General features: G+C 45.5%; 1 protein-coding gene and 1 pseudogene across 1 annotated transcript in view; one reads left to right on the top strand and one right to left on the bottom strand.

Annotated features, from left to right (window-relative positions):
- Positions 1 to 22,386, top strand: part of SLC24A1 (solute carrier family 24 member 1) — a 192,664-nt gene that overhangs the window by 48,822 nt on the left and 121,456 nt on the right. The gene's annotated exons all lie outside the window — the stretch shown is intronic.
- Positions 9,936 to 10,054, bottom strand: LOC134937591 (5S ribosomal RNA; annotated as a pseudogene).

Below are 22,386 nucleotides of genomic sequence, written 5' to 3'. Positions count from 1 at the left end.
AGTAAGATAAGCGACCCTAGTGGCCGACACAAACACCGGGCCCATCTAGGAGTGGCACTGCAGTGTCACGCAGGATGTCCCTTCCAAAAAACCCTCCCCAAACAGCACATGACGCAAAGAAAAAAAGAGGCGCAATGAGGTAGCTGTGTGAGTAAGATTAGCGACCCTAGTGGCCGACACAAACACCGGGCCCATCTAGGAGTGGCACTGCAGTGTCACGCAGGATGGCCCTTCCAAAAAACCCTCCCCAAACAGCACATGACGCAAAGAAAAAAAGAGGCGCAATGAGGTAGCTGTGTGAGTAAGATTAGCGACCCTAGTGGCCGACACAAACACCGGGCCCATCTAGGAGTGGCACTGCAGTGTCACGCAGGATGGCCCTTCCAAAAAACCCTCCCCAAACAGCACATGACGCAAAGAAAAAAAGAGGCGCAATGAGGTAGCTGACTGTGTGAGTAAGATTAGCGACCCTAGTGGCCGACACAAACACCGGGCACATCTAGGAGTGGCACTGCAGTGTCACGCAGGATGTCCCTTCCAAAAAACCCTCCCCAAACAGCACATGACGCAAAGAAAAAAAGAGGCGCAATGAGGTAGCTGTGTGAGTAAGATTAGCGACCCTAGTGGCCGACACAAACACCGGGCCCATCTAGGAGTGGCACTGCAGTGTCACGCAGGATGTCCCTTCCAAAAAACCCTCCCCAATCAGCACATGATGCAAAGAAAAAGAAAAGAAAAAAGAGGTGCAAAATGGAATTATCCTTGGGCCCTCCCACCCACCCTTATGTTGTATAAACAAAACAGGACATGCACACTTTAACCAACCCATCATTTCAGTGACAGGGTCTGCCACACGACTGTGACTGATATGACGGGTTGGTTTGGACCCCCCCCAAAAAAGAAGCAATTAATCTCTCCTTGCACAAACTGGCTCTACAGAGGCAAGATGTCCACCTCATCTTCACCCTCCGATATATCACCGTGTACATCCCCCTCCTCACAGATTATCAATTCGTCCCCACTGGAATCCACCATCTCAGCTCCCTGTGTACTTTGTGGAGGCAATTGCTGCTGGTCAATGTCTCCGCGGAGGAATTGATTATAATTCATTTTAATGAACATCATCTTCTCCACATTTTCTGGATGTAACCTCGTACGCCGATTGCTGACAAGGTGAGCGGCGGCACTAAACACTCTTTCGGAGTACACACTTGTGGGAGGGCAACTTAGGTAGAATAAAGCCAGTTTGTGCAAGGGCCTCCAAATTGCCTCTTTTTCCTGCCAGTATAAGTATGGACTGTGTGACGTGCCTACTTGGATGCGGTCACTCATATAATCCTCCACCATTCTATCAATGTTGAGAGAATCATATGCAGTGACAGTAGACGACATGTCCGTAATCGTTGTCAGGTCCTTCAGTCCGGACCAGATGTCAGCATCAGCAGTCGCTCCAGACTGCCCTGCATCACCGCCAGCGGGTGGGCTCGGAATTCTGAGCCTTTTCCTCGCACCCCCAGTTGCGGGAGAATGTGAAGGAGGAGATGTTGACAGGTCGCGTTCCGCTTGACTTGACAATTTTGTCACCAGCAGGTCTTTCAACCCCAGCAGACCTGTGTCTGCCGGAAAGAGAGATCCAAGGTAGGCTTTAAATCTAGGATCGAGCACGGTGGCCAAAATGTAGTGCTCTGATTTCAACAGATTGACCACCCGTGAATCCTTGTTAAGCGAATTAAGGGCTGCATCCACAAGTCCCACATGCCTAGCGGAATCGCTCCGTGTTAGCTCCTTCTTCAATGCCTCCAGCTTCTTCTGCAAAAGCCTGATGAGGGGAATGACCTGACTCAGGCTGGCAGTGTCTGAACTGACTTCACGTGTGGCAAGTTCAAAGGGCATCAGAACCTTGCACAACGTTGAAATCATTCTCCACTGCACTTGAGACAGGTGCATTCCATCTCCTATATCGTGCTCAATTGTATAGGCTTGAATGGCCTTTTGCTGCTCCTCCAACCTCTGAAGCATATAGAGGGTTGAATTCCACCTCGTTACCACTTCTTGCTTCAGATGATGGCAGGGCAGGTTCAGTAGTTTTTGGTGGTGCTCCAGTCTTCTGTACGTGGTGCCTGTACGCCGAAAGTGTCCCGCAATTTTTCTGGCCACCGACAGCATCTCTTGCACGCCCCTGTCGTTTTTTAAAAAATTCTGCACCACCAAATTCAAGGTATGTGCAAAACATGGGACGTGCTGGAATTTGCCCATATTTAATGCACACACAATATTGCTGGCGTTGTCCGATGCCACAAATCCACAGGAGAGTCCAATTGGGGTAAGCCATTCCGCGATGATCTTCCTCAGTTGCCGTAAGAGGTTTTCAGCTGTGTGCGTATTCTGGAAAGCGGTGATACAAAGCGTAGCCTGCCTAGGAAAGAGTTGGCGTTTGCGAGATGCTGCTACTGGTGCCGCCGCTGCTGTTCTTGCGGCGGGAGTCCATACATCTACCCAGTGGGCTGTCACAGTCATATAGTCCTGACCCTGCCCTGCTCCACTTGTCCACATGTCCGTGGTTAAGTGGACATTGGGTACAACTGCATTTTTTAGGACACTGGTGAGTCTTTTTCTGACGTCCGTGTACATTCTCGGTATCGCCTGCCTAGAGAAGTGAAACCTAGATGGTATTTGGTAACGGGGGCACACTGCCTCAATAAATTGTCTAGTTCCCTGTGAACTAACGGCGGATACCGGACGCACGTCTAACACCAACATAGTTGTCAAGGACTCAGTTATCCGCTTTGCAGTAGGATGACTGCTGTGATATTTCATCTTCCTCGCAAAGGACTGTTGAACAGTCAATTGCTTACTGGAAGTAGTACAAGTGGGCTTACGACTTCCCCTCTGGGATGACCATCGACTCCCAGCGGCAACAACAGCAGCGCCAGCAGCAGTAGGCGTTACACGCAAGGATGCATCGGAGGAATCCCAGGCAGGAAAGGACTCGTCAGACTTGCCAGTGACATGGCCTGCAGGACTATTGGCATTCCTGGGGAAGGAGGAAATTGACACTGAGGGAGTTGGTGGGGTGGTTTGCGTGAGCTTGGTTACAAGAGGAAGGGATTTACTGGTCAGTGGACTGCTTCCGCTGTCACCCAAAGTTTTTGAACTTGTCACTGACTTATTATGAATGCGCTGCAGGTGACGTATAAGGGAGGATGTTCCGAGGTGGTTAACGTCCTTACCCCTACTTATTACAGCTTGACAAAGGGAACACACGGCTTGACACCTGTTGTCCGCATTTCTGGTGAAATACCTCCACACCGAAGAGCTGATTTTTTTGGTATTTTCACCTGGCATGTCAACGGCCATATTCCTCCCACGGACAACAGGTGTCTCCCCGGGTGCCTGACTTAAACAAACCACCTCACCATCAGAATCCTCCTGGTCAATTTCCTCCCCAGCGCCAGCAACACCCATATCCTCCTCATCCTGGTGTACTTCAACACTGACATCTTCAATCTGACTATCAGGAACTGGACTGCGGGTGCTCCTTCCAGCACTTGCAGGGGGCATGCAAATAGTGGAAGGCGCATGCTCTTCACGTCCAGTGTTGGGAAGGTCAGGCATCGCAAACGACACAATTGGACTCTCCTTGTGGATTTGGGATTTCAAAGAACGCACAGTTCTTTGCGGTGCTTTTGCCAGCTTGAGTCTTTTCAGTTTTCTAGCGAGAGGCTGAGTGCTTCCATCCTCATGTGAAGCTGAACCACTAGCCATGAACATAGGCCAGGGCCTCAGCCGTTCCTTGCCACTCCGTGTGGTAAATGGCATATTGGCAAGTTTACGCTTCTCCTCCGACAATTTTATTTTAGGTTTTGGAGTCCTTTTTTTTCTGATATTTGGTGTTTTGGATTTGACATGCTCTGTACTATGACATTGGGCATCGGCCTTGGCAGACGACGTTGCTGGCATTTCATCGTCTCGGCCATGACTAGTGGCAGCAGCTTCAGCACGAGGTGGAAGTGGATCTTGATCTTTCCCTAATTTTGGAACCTCAACTTTTTTGTTCTCCATATTTTATAGGCAGAACTAAAAGGCACCTCAGGTAAACAATGGAGATGGATGGATTGGATAGTTTACTAGTATACAATTATGGACGGACTGCCACGGTTAGGTGGTATAAAAAAACCACGGTTAGGTGGTATATATTATAATAATAATACAATTATGGATGGACGGACTGCCTGCCGACTGCCGACACAGAGGTAGCCACAGCCGTGAACTACCGCACTGTACACTGGTTGATAAAGAGATAGTAGTATACTCGTAACAACTAGTATGACACTATGACGACGGTATAAAGAATGGAAAAAAAACCACGGTTAGGTGGTATATATTATAATAATAATACAATTATGGATGGACGGACTGCCTGCCGACTGCCGACACAGAGGTAGCCACAGCCGTGAACTACCGCACTGTACACTGGTTGATAAAGAGATAGTAGTATACTCGTAACAACTAGTATGACACTATGACGACGGTATAAAGAATGGAAAAAAAACCACGGTTAGGTGGTATATATTATAATAATAATACAATTATGGATGGACGGACTGCCTGCCGACTGCCGACACAGAGGTAGCCACAGCCGTGAACTACCGCACTGTACACTGGTTGATAAAGAGATAGTAGTATACTCGTAACAACTAGTATGACACTATGACGACGGTATAAAGAATGGAAAAAAAACCACGGTTAGGTGGTATATATTATAATAATAATACAATTATGGATGGACGGACTGCCTGCCGACTGCCGACACAGAGGTAGCCACAGCCGTGAACTACCGCACTGTACACTGGTTGATAAAGAGATAGTAGTATACTCGTAACAACTAGTATGACACTATGACGACGGTATAAAGAATGGAAAAAAAACCACGGTTAGGTGGTATATATTATAATAATAATACAATTATGGATGGACGGACTGCCTGCCGACTGCCGACACAGAGGTAGCCACAGCCGTGAACTACCGCACTGTACACTGGTTGATAAAGAGATAGTAGTATACTCGTAACAACTAGTATGACACTATGACGACGGTATAAAGAATGGAAAAAAAACCACGGTTAGGTGGTATATATTATAATAATAATACAATTATGGATGGACGGACTGCCTGCCGACTGCCGACACAGAGGTAGCCACAGCCGTGAACTACCGCACTGTACACTGGTTGATAAAGAGATAGTAGTATACTCGTAACAACTAGTATGACACTATGACGACGGTATAAAGAATGGAAAAAAAACCACGGTTAGGTGGTATATATTATAATAATAATACAATTATGGATGGACGGACTGCCTGCCGACTGCCGACACAGAGGTAGCCACAGCCGTGAACTACCGCACTGTACACTGGTTGATAAAGAGATAGTAGTATACTCGTAACAACTAGTATGACACTATGACGACGGTATAAAGAATGGAAAAAAAACCACGGTTAGGTGGTATATATTATAATAATAATACAATTATGGATGGACGGACTGCCTGCCGACTGCCGACACAGAGGTAGCCACAGCCGTGAACTACCGCACTGTACACTGGTTGATAAAGAGATAGTAGTATACTCGTAACAACTAGTATGACACTATGACGACGGTATAAAGAATGGAAAAAAAACCACGGTTAGGTGGTATATATTATAATAATAATACAATTATGGATGGACGGACTGCCTGCCGACTGCCGACACAGAGGTAGCCACAGCCGTGAACTACCGCACTGTACACTGGTTGATAAAGAGATAGTAGTATACTCGTAACAACTAGTATGACACTATGACGACGGTATAAAGAATGGAAAAAAAACCACGGTTAGGTGGTATATATTATAATAATAATACAATTATGGATGGACGGACTGCCTGCCGACTGCCGACACAGAGGTAGCCACAGCCGTGAACTACCGCACTGTACACTGGTTGATAAAGAGATAGTAGTATACTCGTAACAACTAGTATGACACTATGACGACGGTATAAAGAATGGAAAAAAAACCACGGTTAGGTGGTATATATTATAATAATAATACAATTATGGATGGACGGACTGCCTGCCGACTGCCGACACAGAGGTAGCCACAGCCGTGAACTACCGCACTGTACACTGGTTGATAAAGAGATAGTAGTATACTCGTAACAACTAGTATGACACTATGACGACGGTATAAAGAATGGAAAAAAAACCACGGTTAGGTGGTATATATTATAATAATAATACAATTATGGATGGACGGACTGCCTGCCGACTGCCGACACAGAGGTAGCCACAGCCGTGAACTACCGCACTGTACACTGGTTGATAAAGAGATAGTAGTATACTCGTAACAACTAGTATGACACTATGACGGTATAAAGAAAGAAAAAAAAATACCACGGTTAGGTGGTATATATTGTAATACAATTATGGATGGACGGACTGCCTGCCGAGTTCCGACTGCCGACACAGAGGTAGCCACAGCCGTGAACTACCGCACTGTACTGTGTCTGCTGCTAATATAGACTGGTTGATAAAGAGATAGTATACAATACATACAACAATGAATATACTACTATACTGGTGGTCAGGCACTGGTCACCACTAGTCACACTGGCAGTGGCACTCCTGCAGCAAAAGTGTGCACTGTTTAATTTTAAATTAATATAATATTATGTACTCCTGGGGGCTCCTGCTATAACAACCTGCAGTGCTCCCCAGTCTCCCCCACAATTATTATAAGCTTTGCCTTTTATACATTGATGTGCAGCACACTGGGCTGAGCTGAGTGCACACAGACTGAGTCACACTGTGTGACTGGCTGCTGCTGTGTATCGTTTTTTTTCAGGCAGAGAACGGATATAGCAGAGAACGGATATATATTAAAATAAATAAAAGTTAACTAACAACAACTGCACTGGTCACTGTGGTAAACTCTGTCTGACTCTGCACAATCTCTCTCTCTCTTCTAATCTAATTTCTAATGGAGAGGACGCCAGCCACGTCCTCTCCCTATCAATCTCAATGCACGTGTGAAAATGGCGGCGACGCGCGGCTCCTTATATAGAATCCGAGTCTCGCGAGAATCCGACAGCGTCATGATGACGTTCGGGCGCGCTCGGGTTAACCGAGCAAGGCGGGAGGATCCGAGTCTGCTCGGACCCGTGAAAAAAACATGAAGTTCGTGCGGGTTCGGTTTCAGAGAAACCGAACCCGCTCATCTCTAGTAAATAGACGTCTCCTGACGGTTTCTATGTTCCTCTGCTGCGCCCAATGATGTAGTATCGGATCATCTGTGTGGCCATCCGTCATCTGAGTAACCCTAGGGTTAGGCAGGATGGCCGATGTTACACGGCTAGGAAATCTGGCCTCCGCATGCCTACAAAACGGGGCTGACACAACCCTGATTTGTAAAACGGTCATTATCGCCACCTCCAGTCATGCTGCAGCTTGGGGGACAATGCGCTTGTCATCGTTTCCACTGATCTGTGCATGTGCAAATCAATAACCATCAGAGATGTACATAAACCATCAGATTTGCATACATCTCTGAATCAGGCCTTGCTTATGGATCTTACAATTTGAACAAACTGCACATGGGTCAGGGCCTTCATACGCAGCTAAGAGCAATTATGGGCGATTCAGAGTGAGACGAATCTCCGTTGCATGTCCACTTGTAACTAAACGGGTGAAACTGGGAGGCAGCAGGGCGTTTGTTGCGTGCATGTTGCCGGAGCTGAGGGTTATTCTGAGTTGAGCACATGCAGAGATCAGCTGTCTGACCAGTTAGATCTTCTGCACCAATGGCAGCGCTGGTGCAAATGCTACTACTGATGATGATGATGATGGTTACTCTCGTCAGCGTAAGGATGAGGGCAGAGCATTTGCATAGATGCAGAATGCTGACACGGAAAGAGACCGTGATTGCAACCAGTCTACATTCACCACTGAATCAGAGCCCACAATGTTTCAGTTCATAAGACAATAATGGGCCTGGTTCTGAATCGTACCATAGTGGCTACAGTTGCGTATATCCACACTTCACGTGTCCTAATCGCTTGTGGCAAACATAGGCATATATACGTATCTACAGTGGTATGCTTATCTGTACACTAGTTGCACAGGTCTCTACTTACGGGTATATGGGAGTCAGTGTACAGTAACTGGGTACTGTAGGTGTACATAGACCAATGTGGAAATGGCTTTGAAGTGGGTGTGTAACTATGTATGCAGAGTTCCAGTGCCATGAGTTTTGCGCACGCTTCTTTCTGATAGACCTTTTACACCAAGCAGATGTGTGAGGAGGTTAAAGAGAGGACCATATTGTCATAGCTATTCCAATATGTAGTCTGCAATTGCAAGGACCCTGTGCTAATGAAAAACACTCAAGGGCAGATGGAAGGGGTGCTAGTCCAAGCTGAAGGAGTCTCTGCCTTCAAGTGTACACAATCTAGAATATGTCGGGTGGGGGAGGGACGACGACTGCACATGCACACAGACTACATATTGGAGTAGGCACTACGAATGGTAAGTCCTGGATAACGTTATCTAATATGTCAGTATTAGGAACGGGCTTGACGCGTAGGGCTCCCTGTGTTAGTGTGACTAGGCTGTTTACCATCAAACTGTTTTTTACTAATGTAGCACTTTTTAATGTGCTAATTACTAGAGCTCACCTATGTAACACTTTTAGCACATAGCTTCTAATTTTTATTAATATAACACCTTCTAACATTTTAACTGCTGCTTCTCACTAGTATGATGCCTTGAGATGGGGTCCCATGCTCTGGACTTGAACCTTAGGAATGTTAGGGACCCATCTGATGAGCTCACCTGGCCATGGTAGGGGGGCCTATATTTTTGGCCAATAATTATGCCAAATTACAGAGTTGATTATAATTGTTCTGATGACCAATTTTCTTAGTGTTTAGAGTGTGCATCAGCACTTTCTCTTTTTTTCATTGTGGCACTACAAGTCTCAGCATGGTAGCACCTCTTATTATGTTTAGAATTAGTCTTGAGTCTATTTTTGAAGGATTCTATAGTTGGGGCCTCTCACACTGTGCGGGTAAGTGAGTTCCATAGAGTTGGAGCCGCATGACTAAAAGCTCGACCCCCAAATGAATTTCGGGAGATTCTAGGTACTGCTGATAATGAGGGGGGAAAAGCAATTGATCTGCATGCTGTTGAAATTAGCTCCTGGAAAGAGCATCTGCCTTGAGGATCTTAGTTCCAGGTCTATATGTGATGTTAAAGTTGAACAGTGGCCATCTGGTTAGCCTGGGACTTTAAAGATTTGGGCTTGATGTTGTTACAGTGATGTGGAAAAGAATGGGGATGTCATAAAGATATACTACAACAAACTTTCCTAAATAGCCTCTCAAAATGTCAATGATCAGGTCTTGATAAACAGCTTTAGCATTACTAAAACCGAATGGCGTTATTAAATACCTGAGAAAAAAAAAATAGAAAAAGAAGACTCTTTTTTTTTGGGCGCACTCATTAAAGTTAAGATAATGTTACAATTCTGATAAAATTTAACTTTTATTGTTAACAAAGTGTAGATATGCCCTCAGGTAAGTACAAATAGAAGTGATAATGTCAATAAGTGGTTAAACACCGTAGATTATCTGATAGAGTCAGTATGTTGGTAATATGTCATGTAATACAGAAATAATCTTTACAAAAGCAAAGGATAAATCAAACATCTGACTCCTAGGCCTGGTCTGTCACCTGCTTGACTGAAATAGAGGTGTTAAGTTGCACCCTCTGTATATCCTGGCAGTTAGAAGACAAATATTCAAATGGACTAAATCCCCATGAAAAAATACAGTTTGGAAAGAAGCTACAGTGGGTGGATCTGCTGTTAGTGTTAGGCACAGAGTCCAATGAAGCTCTGGTTTCTACAACACTTGGTATTCCCAAGAAGTTTCCCATCCAGGTACTAACCAAGCCCAACACTGCTTAGCTTCCAAGATCGGACAGTATTGGGAGCTGACAGTGTGGTATGATAGTAGAATATTTCGGAATGATTCCGGGATCACTAATGAGAGTCCACCCGGCACTCAAAGTGCCTGAAATAAGTGAGTAGTTGAAGAGTAAAAAGTCAGAAGAAAGTATAAAGCGGATCTGCTGTCATGTCTGGTGTTTCCTGAAATTGCTTATCACAGCCCTTAAATCGGTGATGAGGGTCTGTTGGAAGAAAAAAGTATATAGTAGTTCTGTAGGTTATTAAATACTTGTAATGACCAGTGTGAGTGCTAAAAGAGATCTTTCACTCATTTCCCTCTCGTACGTGTATCAGGTTATATGCACCTTAGAGTTCAGTCTGACTGAATACAGATTCTCCTTTGAGCTGGTCAAAAAGCTGTAGAATTAATGGCGACGGGTGTTTTTTTTTTTTTTTTATCATTTCAGATAACCCTCTGCAATCAGTGCATGGCCCCAGGCCTCCATCCGTCTTCCTCAAAAGAATAGACCAGCTCCAAGTGGTGTTGGGGAGGGTCTAATGTATGAAACCTTTCTTTTGGTCTTAAGATTTTCTTCAGTGTACTCTTCCAATGATGTTTGGTCGAAAGAGAATATTTTTGCCTTCGGCAGATTTACTCCGGGTACTAAATCAATTGCACAATCATAGGACTGGTAAAAAGATAAAATATCTGCTACCTTTTTGACAGACTTCAGGAAGTCCTTTAATGATTTTGGACAGAACATGTATGGGCAATCTGTGACAGCATCTCAAACTCTATTACCCCAACGGAGACTGTGATGGGCCAGGTTCGGAGCAGGCAGGAAAACAAATAGTTATCCAGGAAACAAACCAAGGTCAGGAGGACAGAGATCAACAATATTCCAAAACAGTCTGAGTCAGAAACAAGTTATCAGAGCAGAATATGACAGATACAGCCCGGTCATCAAGACAGACAAAATAACCTGCACAGAGGTGCAGACACCATGGCTTATTAAACCCTTATTCACCAATTAACAGGAAGCTACAGACTAGCCCATGCAATATGGGGGTCATTCAGGTGCGGTTGTCGATTTTCTGCCCATGCGCATTACAGTTCCTACGCTTCCGCCTTACAGATCCTGCACATACTCAGTACAGATCCTTCACATATGCCTTACAGATCCTTCATATATGCCTTACAGATCCTTCACATATGCCTTACAGATCCTTCACATACGCCTTACAGATCCTGCACATACGCCTTACAGATCCTGCACATGCGCATTACAGATCCTGCACATACGCCTTACAGATCCTGCACATGCGCATTACAGATCCTGCGCATGCGCCTTACAGATCCTGCACATTCACATATCTACAACTATCGTTTGTCACATACATTTCAGAATCTGGCCCAGTGGCAAGCCCCGTCTTTTTTTTCAGCTATAATATTCTGAAGGATATATACAAGGACTGTAGAATATTATTCTCCAGTCTTTGTAGAATATGTCCTTCATGTAATATTGAAAGTTGTAAAAAAACAAAACCCTTTTAGCTTGTGGGAGTGTAGTGCTTTGTATCGCGTACAATCTGGCCGACATCGGCCTGATTGTACGAGATACTGTTCACATCGTCTAGTGTGTACATACTATATCGTGAACGATGCACGCTTCCGCGGGTCATATGTGGCATTGCCCTTCAGACCTACATGCAGGTCCGCCATGGGATGTTGCCAACGAGGGCCATGCTGCTGAATGGAGCATGGCCGCCCTGTCGCTTCTGACATTGGCAAGTGTGTATGCACCTGCCGATGGCAGGTCCCCCGCTGGGTCCTATCGCTAGCGATGTTGTCTCGTGCGCACATCGCCTAGTGTGTACATCGCCTTACACCTGTAAAAATGTAGCGGCCCATTTCAAAGTTACCTCAGTAAATGGATGGGAATAGGAGGGGGGACATGGGCAGATTAAAATTACTACAAGGTACAGTACATGATATGTACATCCTTTGTCATCTTTGGCACCACTGCCCGGTTTAGTATGATTTAATTAACACATTAACTGTGGAAATGGGAGGAACATCTGCATTTCTCATGTCTTTATTATTTGTCACTTTTGTGTAGCTGAAGTTGTTATGACCTGGTTAAAATTGTCCTTTACTGCAATATTGGAAGGTACTAAAAGCCATCTAAGGTACAGTACACTTGTGCTTCTAACCCGCAAGGTTACCCCCAATCCAGCCAACTCCACCTGTCGGATGATGCAAATTTTGCTGCTACCTTGTGAGGTAATTGAGTTTGCCGCAACGTCTGACTGCGCACATTACTGTTTATTACGGTAAGCCTTCTTTGCTCATAATCTTGAACATCTCTAAGGGGTATGAGGAAAATGAGCAAAGATACATTGCTACAGAGTTCCTTCATAGCCATTTCAGCATAGGCGTGTCTATCATGGGTGCAATGTGTGTGGTGCACACGGGCCCCTGGGCACAAGGGGGGCTCACACCGCACACATTGCACCCATATTTTAATACTCACCTCTCCGGAGTCCAGCATCGGACGCTGCAGCCACAGCCGTCACGGAAGAAAATCCCTTCCAAAATGGCTGACACGTATGCGCATTACGAATTTTGTCTCTAGAACATGGCAGGCGCCATGTTTCCGGAGACCTGCGCATGCGCAGTAGACTTCGGCTCAATGCCGGAGCCTACGGCACCATGGAGAGGAGGGGGCCCACTCGGAGTCTACACATGGGCCCCTCTCTTAAGACACCCCTGCATTCCAGGATCTGAGTTCTTCAACTTAGAATTAGTTTTACATTCTATCTGCACCACATGATAAACTATGATCTAGCAGAGCTGATGCATCTGCTGTATATTTTGAACTGGTTAAGAACCTCTGGTCTTATGACCTTGGAATTGCATCCACTGAGCTCCCGTGTGTCCCTCTTGTTAGGTGTATTAGTGTCCAGATTAACAAGAATCTCATCAAACCTGGACAGCAGCCAGTAGCCCTGAGCCTCATCTGTTTAATCCTGAGACAAACGATCCAGAGACCCACGTGGCTTCCAGCTTCTACCTGCTACTTATACTGTATGTCACCATCAATATCTATATGGCTACAGATGTGGATTGTCAGTGTAAGCGCACATACATAGAAGCATTAAAAGATACAGGGATTTATTTTCCCCTACACATTCTAATAAAACATTGCAGAAAGCGATTTCAATACACAATGCAAATAACCTGTTATTATTAAAGATGTTAGAATAGGATTCTGTCATTTTGAGGACATTGCATGCTCAGCAATTTTGCCTGCAATTCACTAGTATATTCCGATTGCTCTATTCTCAACCTACTGCCTTTCTTGCGGTTAACAGGGTTAACGCCGCCTTGTTTGCGCTTAATAGAGGTACTAGATAGGGTTGCCCACTCTCTCCATTACTTTTTAATTTGGCCATTGATGCCCTAATACCTGCTTTTGTTAATGATACCACCTGGAAAGGAATTTCGGTTGGGACTAGGGTGGCCAATCCTGGGCCATTTTTTCAATTCCGGGTATCAGGATTGAAAAATGGACAATCCTGGGATTCCCGGGATTGGTTTGTTTCCTGTGTCTCTGCCCCGCCCTGCACACACAACTGACCACCATAGTACCTGGGAAGGTGGGTAGGTCACTTCCTTCAGTTCAGTGAGGTCCGCGCCGCGGGTGGCGGACGGCTGGCTGCGCAGCGTGACCTCTGACTTCACGTCACACTGTGCAGGGGGACCTTGGAGCCAGTGAGGTCCAGGTGACAGGCGGCTGGCTGTGCAGAGTGACCTCTGACTTCACTTCACACTGCGCAGGGGGAGCCGGGAGGAGGGAGCTGGGCAGCGTCTGAGCCTTCTGAGGACGCTCAAGGCAGCCCAGCCTTAAAAAAAACAAAGGACCGTCTGATTCCAAAATCCCTGGGATTGGAACTTCCAATCCCGAGATTGAAACCCGGATGATTTTTGGCCTGAATCCCAGGATCCCACAGATCCCGATCCCGGGATTGGCCACCCTAGTCGGGACACACAAGCAGAGCCGGCGCTTCCATTAGGCAGCTTTAGGCAGCTGCCTATGGGTGGGGGAACTGAAGGGGCGGCCCGCAGCCGGCCCCTGGCATCAGCAGCAGTACTAGAGTCACACTGACTCGAATAAGCAGGAGGCGGTCCAGCTAGAGAAGAGTAGGGGGAGCATGATCACTCCACTTCCCTCCCCTGCTCCTCTCTGTACTGGATCTGCCCCGCCATGAAAACAGAAATACAGTGGTCCGGCGACAGGGGGATGTGATCTGCCCTCTGGATCTCCTCCCCCTGCTTCTACTTGGCAGGTGCTGCACTAGCCCGTTCTCTCCGCAGGCGATGAGTGGAGTCCTTTCTCCCCACCCGCTTCCTCAGTCGTCATCGTCGTCCCCCCGACTCCTGCTCTGCAGTCTGCACAGCCATAGCCAAATGTGGCCCCCCACACACATACCTGCTGCCAAACATGCTTGCTCACTCACTCACTGTATTTTAACATTTTGTATTTATATAACTGGATTTTTTTTTTAGATGTATTTTTATATGGACCTAGCTTTTTTTCAATGTGGTTTTGTGTGACTGTCATTGTTTTTATTATATTTTTATGTGGATCTGGCTTTTGATGTATTTTTTGTGATCTGGCTTTTTAAATGTGTTATGTGGATCTGGCTTTTTCAATTAGCTTATATGTCTGGCATTTTCAATGTATTTTTGTTTGGATTTGGCTTTTTTAATGTGAGCCAGAATTTCGCATACTCCGCCATGCAGTCCAGGTTTGGGGATGGCCATGCTTGAGCACAGGTGACTTAGTAGCCATGCTTGAACACAGGTGACTTTGTACCTCACTTTGATTTATCTATCTGGACTCAAGCATGGATTCTGGGGGCCTGGACTGTAATGGCGGAGTTTGGATGGTTTTGGTGGGATCCGTGGAGGCGGTGTCGTCAGTTCATCATTCATCTCTTCAAGTGGCTGCCTGCCCGTAGTAGTGCGCCAATTGCTCCCTTGCTTCCTTGTATCTCAGCTGTAGATTGTAAGCTTGCAAGCAGGGCTTCCCTACTACTCTTTTATTACCCAGTTTTGTTTTATTAGTGTTGTTTCCAATTGTAAAGCGCAACAGATTTTGCTGCCCTATGTAAGATACTGCTAATAGATAAAATAATACAGGTTGAGTATCCCTTATCCAAAATGCTTGGGACCAGAGGTATTTTGGATATCGGATTTTTCCGTATTTTGGAATAATTGCATACTATAATGAGATATCATGGTGATGGGACCTAAATCTAATCACAGAATGCATTTATGTTACATATACACCTTATACACACAGCCTGAAGGTAAGTTTAGACAATATTTTTTATAACGTTGTGCATTAAACAAAGTGTGTGTACATTCACACAATTCATTTATGTTTCATATACACCTTGGGGGTCATTCCGAGTTGTTCGCTCGTTATTTTTTTGTCGCAACTGAGCGATTAGTCGCTAATGCGCATGCGCAATGTCCGCAGTGCGACTGCGCCAAGTAAATTTGCTATGCAGTTAGGTATTTTACTCACGGCATTACGAGGTTTTTTCTTCGTTCTGGTGATCGTAATGTGATTGACAGGAAGTGGGTGTTTCTGGGCGGAAACTGGCCGTTTTATGGGAGTGTGTGAAAAAACGCTACCGTTTCTGGGAAAAACGCGGGAGTGGCTGGAGAAACGGAGGAGTGTCTGGGCGAACGCTGGGTGTGTTTGTGACGTCAAACCAGGAACGAAACTGACTGAACTGATCGCAGATGCCGAGTAAGTCTGGAGCTACTCAGAAACTGCTAAGAAGTGTCTATTCGCAATTCTGCTAATCTTTCGTTCGCAATTTTGATAAGCTAAGATTCACTCCCAGTAGGCGGCGGCTTAGCGTGTGCAAAGCTGCTAAAAGCAGCTTGCGAGCGAACAACTCAGAATGACCCCCATTATACACACAGCCTGAAGGTAATTTAATACAATATTTTTAATAACTTTGTGTATTAAATAAAGTGTGTGTACATTGAGCCATCAAAAAACAAAGGTTTCACTATCTCACTCTCACTCAAAAAAGTCCGTATTTCGTAATATTCCGTATTTCGGAATATTTGGATATGGGATACTCAACCTGTATTGTGTACTGAGAATTGTGCTATTTGTTACCTCTGTTTTTAGTGTTTTAGTTACTGTAATGTTAAGTTCTGTGTACCTTGTATTGTTCTGGTGTGTGCCGTATGTATGGAGCTGTAAAACACTTGTAACGCCTTATAAAGAATATGTAATAATAATAATAATAATGATATGGGGGGCAGCAGGCTGAAGTTTTGACTAGGGTGTCGAGAAACCTTACACTGGCCCTGCACACAAGATTAAGATTTCTGCTTTCGCGGTTGATCTTCTATTATACTTTAGTAAAACCAAAATCAGCCCTTCCCTCTTTAGTAAAACACTTGCTGATTTTCGTGACACTTTGAGTTTCTTAATAAATTTTGATAAAACTGAAGCGTTAGCCTTACATGGCGACTCCAAATGGGGATGGAGGGAGAGTTTCCCTTTTAGATGGGTACAGGATGTCCTGCTATATTTGGGTTTACGAATTCCAACTTCATCGGGTAGTTTATATGCCGCTAACATACCATATATCCGGTCCCACAGAGAGCCGGGAAGGCCGCCCAGCGTCGCAATAGAAATGGGGGCGTGCCACAAGTCCACGCCCCCTTAACTCGCGGCACGCCCCCGTACATCATAGTAACATAGTAATTGAGGTTGAAAAGAGGCAAAATGCCCATTGTGTTCAACCTGTATTAAATTGTGCTGATTATAATGTACCTGCTGAAGTAATGTTTTAGGACTGTTTAACAACTATAAATCATGTTACACCCAGATTAACAACGTCAATATTTTAAATATTATAACTTTGGATATCATTTTTAATCAGAAATTTATCCAATCCTTTTTTAAATGCATTTACAGAGTCCGCCATTCCCACCTTCCCTGGCAGGGAATTCCAAATCCTTATTGCCCTAACAGTGAAGAACCCTTTCCTCCGTTGCGTACGGAATTTTCTCGCCTCAGCGAGTGCCCACGTGTCCTAAACAGAGTTCTTTTAATACATAATTCCTCTGATAACTCTTTGTAATGCCCCTTTACATATTTGAAAATATTAATAATATCTCCTCTTAGACGCCTCTTTTCCAGTGTATACATATTCAACATAGTAAGCCTTTGCTCGTAATCCAGTCCCTCTAGCCCTTTAATCAATTTAGTAGCTCGTTTTTGAACCCGTTCGAGTTCACCGATATCTTTTTTATACAGTGGTGCCCAAAACTGAACACAATATTCCAGGTGCGGACGTACCAATGATTTATACAGCTGCAGGATTACATCCTCGTCCCGAAGGCCGTCGCTGCAGTACGATCGCCTCTGCCTGATTGACAGATTGACAGGCAGAGGCGGTCGCTGGGCGGGGGGGAATGAAACGGCAGCGTTTGGCCGCCGTTTCGTGGGCGTGGCCCGGCCAACGCAGGCGTGGCCAGACCGTTTGGGGGGAGGGCCTCAGCACGCAGCCACTGCGGGCCGGGGAGCGACGAGTAGCTCTCGGCTAGCACACTAAAGCTGCGCTGGGCGGGAGCTACTCCTAAAGTGCAAAAGCATCGCCGCTGTGCGATGCTTTTGCACTTCTGCTGGGGGGGCCGGCACTGACATGCAGGGCGGGATAGCCCTGTACTGGTCGTCCCCCCGCATGTCAATGGGCATGATCGTAGCCCTGCAAAATTTTGCAGGGCTGCGATCAACTAGGAATGACCCCAAATATGTAGGATGCAAGTTTGTTTTTAGTCTCTAACTCTCTGCAAATGTTAGATCTGCCGCCGCCCCCTGCAGTGCACATGGTTTTGCCCAACTGCTAACAAATTTGCTGCTGTGATCAACTTTGAATTACCTCCATAGTTCATTGTATATGGGAATGCCCAGTAGTAAAGGCCTTTTGAGTGGCGGTTTAATCCTTTCTCACCAATGACTTACATATTTCCTTTAAGATACACAAGGACTGGGCATTAAGGAATTATCATTCACCTTCTATTCGTTCATCGAAAGGCACGTATCGCCTACTGGCTAGAGTCGGGGCCGGTTTTAGTCCTTGTGGCACCCAGGGCGCGAGTTTTCCTGCGGCGCGCCCCCCCCCCCCAGGTAAAATAGAGGTGTGGCTTCTTCATAGGAAGGGGCATGGCCGCAGTTATCTCCTTGTACTTGTGCCCCCCTGTAGCTGTACCCCCAGTAGATTTGACCCCAGTAGTTGTGCCCCCTGTAGCTGTGCCAGTGCCCCCTGTAGTTGTGCCCCCTGTAGTTGTGCCCCCAGCAGTTGTGACCCCTGTAGCTGTGCCAGTGCCCCCAGTAGGTGTGCCCCCAGTAGCTGTGCCCCCTATAGCTGTACCCCTTGTAGCTGTGCCAGTGCCCCCAGTAGCTGTGCCCCAGTTGCGCTGCACACACACACACACACAATACTTACCACTCCTGATGCGCAGCCCTCCGTCTCTGGCCGCTGCTCCTCTCTATTATGGGAGAGACATCATGACGTCTCTCCCATAGTAGCCCCGCACAAACACTAGTGGTCAATTATGACCTCTAGTGTCAGTCAGCGACGCCGACTACAGCGGGCGCACACACAGCCCATGGCGCCTGCTGCAGCCGAGGACGGGGCAAATTAGTATGTGGCTCTTGCCATGGCGGTGGCGCCCTCGGGCAGCGGCGCCCCGGGCAAAAGGCCTGCTTGCCCGTGGCAAGAGCCGCTACTAGCTAGAGTTGCTGCTGTGTCAAAAAAGTCTATTCTGTCACAATGGATTAAGACAGATCCTATCTCGTATGACTGGTCGCCTCACATTCTTATACCAGAGGGATTGGACTGAATGTTCTTTTGATGCAGAATCTAGAGCCCCAAAATTTTTTGATATCTGGCTCCCCTATTTAGTCACCTTGCCTCTGTCAGCTAGGAAAAATGTCAGCCGGATTGTACGCTTAACGACATGGTAAAACATGGAGGTGGTGGAGAAAGGTGTTCCTTTGTTTTAAATATTTGGGATGCACTGGCTAATTGTGTCTCTACTCACTGTAAACTGCCTGCTGTTTTATTGCATGTTTTGTCTCTTCCATTCTCAATTCCATGACTACTGTATGCTCACCCATGCATAGATAGACATATGATGCTGACTGTTGTACCTGTTTGGCTCTCCATGTCACATTTATTTATTTTTTGGCTGTTACTTGTGTTCTTTGTTTGAATAAACACACACACACACACACACACACACACACACACACACACACGATTCTGAGGCTTGAGCAATGTCTTCATTCATAAGGGGAGGTGCATCAAGCCTAGGGGAGAGACAAAGCAACCAATCAGCCTTTGTTATTTCATAGACTGTGCTAGATAAGTAACAGCTGATTGCTTTGGGCAACTTCTCCACTTTATCTTACTCCAAGGCTTGATACATCTCCCTCACAATCTAGAACTTTACACAAGATAGCAAAATGTGTAATGAATAGTGCTATTTGTGCAGCAAAGCATGCCAGAGGCTATACATCATGTGACTCTCCGGCTGTGGTAGACTGGCATACTGTGCCAAAGACCGGACTTTGGCCATTTTTCCCTTAGATTCAAATTGTAAACATGTACTACTTATCATTCATTACAACTTGTTTGCTTTTTGTCCAACATTCATAGAAATATAATTTTTATGATTTATGAGTGTGGTACTTGGTGTACCACATCTTAGGCACTCACATGGTTAGACTGTTCTGTGCCTAGGTACGATGTTCCGTCACTAATGCCCCGTGATACATGTCATATACTCCATCATTTTATATAACATTACACAAACCATCTCGGCTAATATCTCTGTACACAAAATGTATGTATAGGTGTGTGTAAAAGCCTGATCCATACTATATTCACATAGAAAGCCGGATCCACACTAAATCCACACAAACAAACCCAGATCCCTACAAAAAGCCAAATTTATACTAAATTAATTTGTGACAATTCTGTAAGATTCAGGTGTGTGGATCTGGTGGTTCTATGTAATTATCTGTGAATTTGATGTGGATCAAGGTATGTTTGTATGAATCTATTGTGGCTCCGAGTGTTTTTGTGTGAATTTAGTGTTGATACAGGTGTGTTTTTAGGAATGTAGTGTAGTATGGATCTGGCTACTATACTCTTCCTCTTCCTACTATCTGAACTGAGATGTGTCTCTGCACCTTGATTCCCTTATATGCAGTTGGGCATAATATAAAACCTACATGTATGTTTTATTTATAGGACACCTGCATGTATCATTTATTTTTATGGTGCTACAAAGGCTCCGCAGCACACTGTTTAGGGGCAAAACATATAACAAAGTACATAAGTACAAAATAGTGCAGACAAGAACATAAAGGTCACTAAGTATTGGTGAGAGACAAAGTGGACGGAGATAATATACCAGCCAATCAGCTCCTAACTGCCATGTTACAGGCTGTTTTTGAAAAATGAGAGGAGCTGATTAGTTGGAACTTTATCTCTCTTCACTTTACCACTCTTCAAGGCTTAGTAAATAGACCCCATGATAACTTTACATATATATACATAATTGTAGTTCTCAGATTAAATTACATCGAAAATACAAAGGGGAGATGGCCCTGCTCATGAGTGCTTACAATCTAGAGGGACAATGGGTGGACAAAATCAGGGTGGGGGAACAGAGATTGGGAGTGAAAAGGTTGAAGATTAGGAGGAGCAGTGGCAGGCTTCAATGAAGAATCGGGTTTAAAGGGCACATTTGAAGGCTGTGTAGCTGGAGGTAAGTCTGATGGATCCTGGGAGAGCATTCCAGAGGTTAAGAGTGGCACATGAAAATTGAGCTGAAGAAATCAGGAAGGAGGAATGGAGGCGTTCATTGACAGACCAAAGTAGATGGGTGGGAGTGTGACTAGAAATGAGGCTGGAGATGTAAGGAGAAGAGTGAGGGTTCAGAGCTTTGAAGAAGCTTGAGAAGTCTGAATTTGATTCTGCCTGGGACAAGGAACCAGTGAAGTGATTACCAGAGGGGGACAGCAGAGGTAAGTCAAGAAGACAGAAAAATGAGTAAGAGGCATCATGGTTACACTTAGGGGTCAATCCTATTCTATGCAATGTTTTTGCTTTTGTAAGTGTGGTAATATGGACAAGTAGGAGGTGAACCAGGATAGATCTGAGTCATAGAACTTGACAGAGTTTAGATTTTGCAGAAGAGGAGGTAGTCAGTGGTGTAGATTACTGCAGTGAGATTGAGAACAGGAATAGAGGAGTTGCCTTTGGGATTGACTGTCGATAAGTCAACAGTGATCTTTGTGAATGCCGTTTTGGTGGTGTGAAGAGACTGAAAGGTGGATTTGAATGGATCAAAGAGGAAGTTGGTGAAGCATTTGTACACCATTTTAAGGAGGTTTGTGATGTAGGAAAAGAGAGAGATTGGGCTGTAATTAGAGTGGTGGGAAGGAAGTGTCAAGAAGTGTGACAGGACACACCTCACTGCACCAGGCGATCACAGACTTGTTTGATCCCACTGGACCTGGGTTAATAGGTGATTCCCTCTTACCATCAGTAACCACCTGTTACTGACTCCACCCACTGCACAGTGGGCGGGTAACTCACTGCCACCACCAGGCTCCTATGATCGGCACCTGGAACTTATTATGTTCCATCAGGCTCCTACCATCGGCACCTGAAAACCACCTACTCCTGAGTATGTGTGGGCACGCTGCTGCTGCAACACCTCCTCATTGGCGTCTGCTAATTCCCACTGGTCCCTCATTTTGGACCAGTTCTCTGCAGGGCAGATGGCAGGGGGCTGAACTTGGAGACACTGGGTTCACTCCAGAACAGCTGGGGAACAGATTGGCATTTGACACAATTCTGTTGGTTGCAGGATACAGATGCAGTCGTCTTAAAGGAAACATGTTAACTGCTCAAAAAGAGGAGCATGAATGGGGTCAAGAGGGCATGTGGAGAGTGGAGAGAAGGATAGAAACTTCAATACCAGAGACAGAGGATAAAAAGGACAAGGTTGGCAGTCTTGCTGGAGAGGGAGGGGCTGAGGGAGGAGAAGCCTAAAGGCAAGAGAAGCAATGGCAGATGTACTCAATTTTGGCGTAACTGAGGTGGCCAAGTGCAGTCAAGAGCATTGAAATAGGATGGGATAGGGGGAAGGAGGAAGTAGAACGTAGCAAAGAGGTAACTGAATGACTCAGAGGAGATGAGGACCTAGAAGTAGTTCTTTTTACCAAGATAAGGAGCTAAGTGACAGCTCTGTAAAACACCACGCTAAAAGTAGACTTGTT

The sequence above is a fragment of the Pseudophryne corroboree genome, chromosome 6 (assembly GCF_028390025.1).
Source record: "Pseudophryne corroboree isolate aPseCor3 chromosome 6, aPseCor3.hap2, whole genome shotgun sequence".
Taxonomy (NCBI): Eukaryota; Metazoa; Chordata; class Amphibia; order Anura; family Myobatrachidae; genus Pseudophryne; species Pseudophryne corroboree.
Note: the sequence above shows the minus strand (reverse complement) of the source record. Positions and strands in the feature narration are given on the sequence as shown.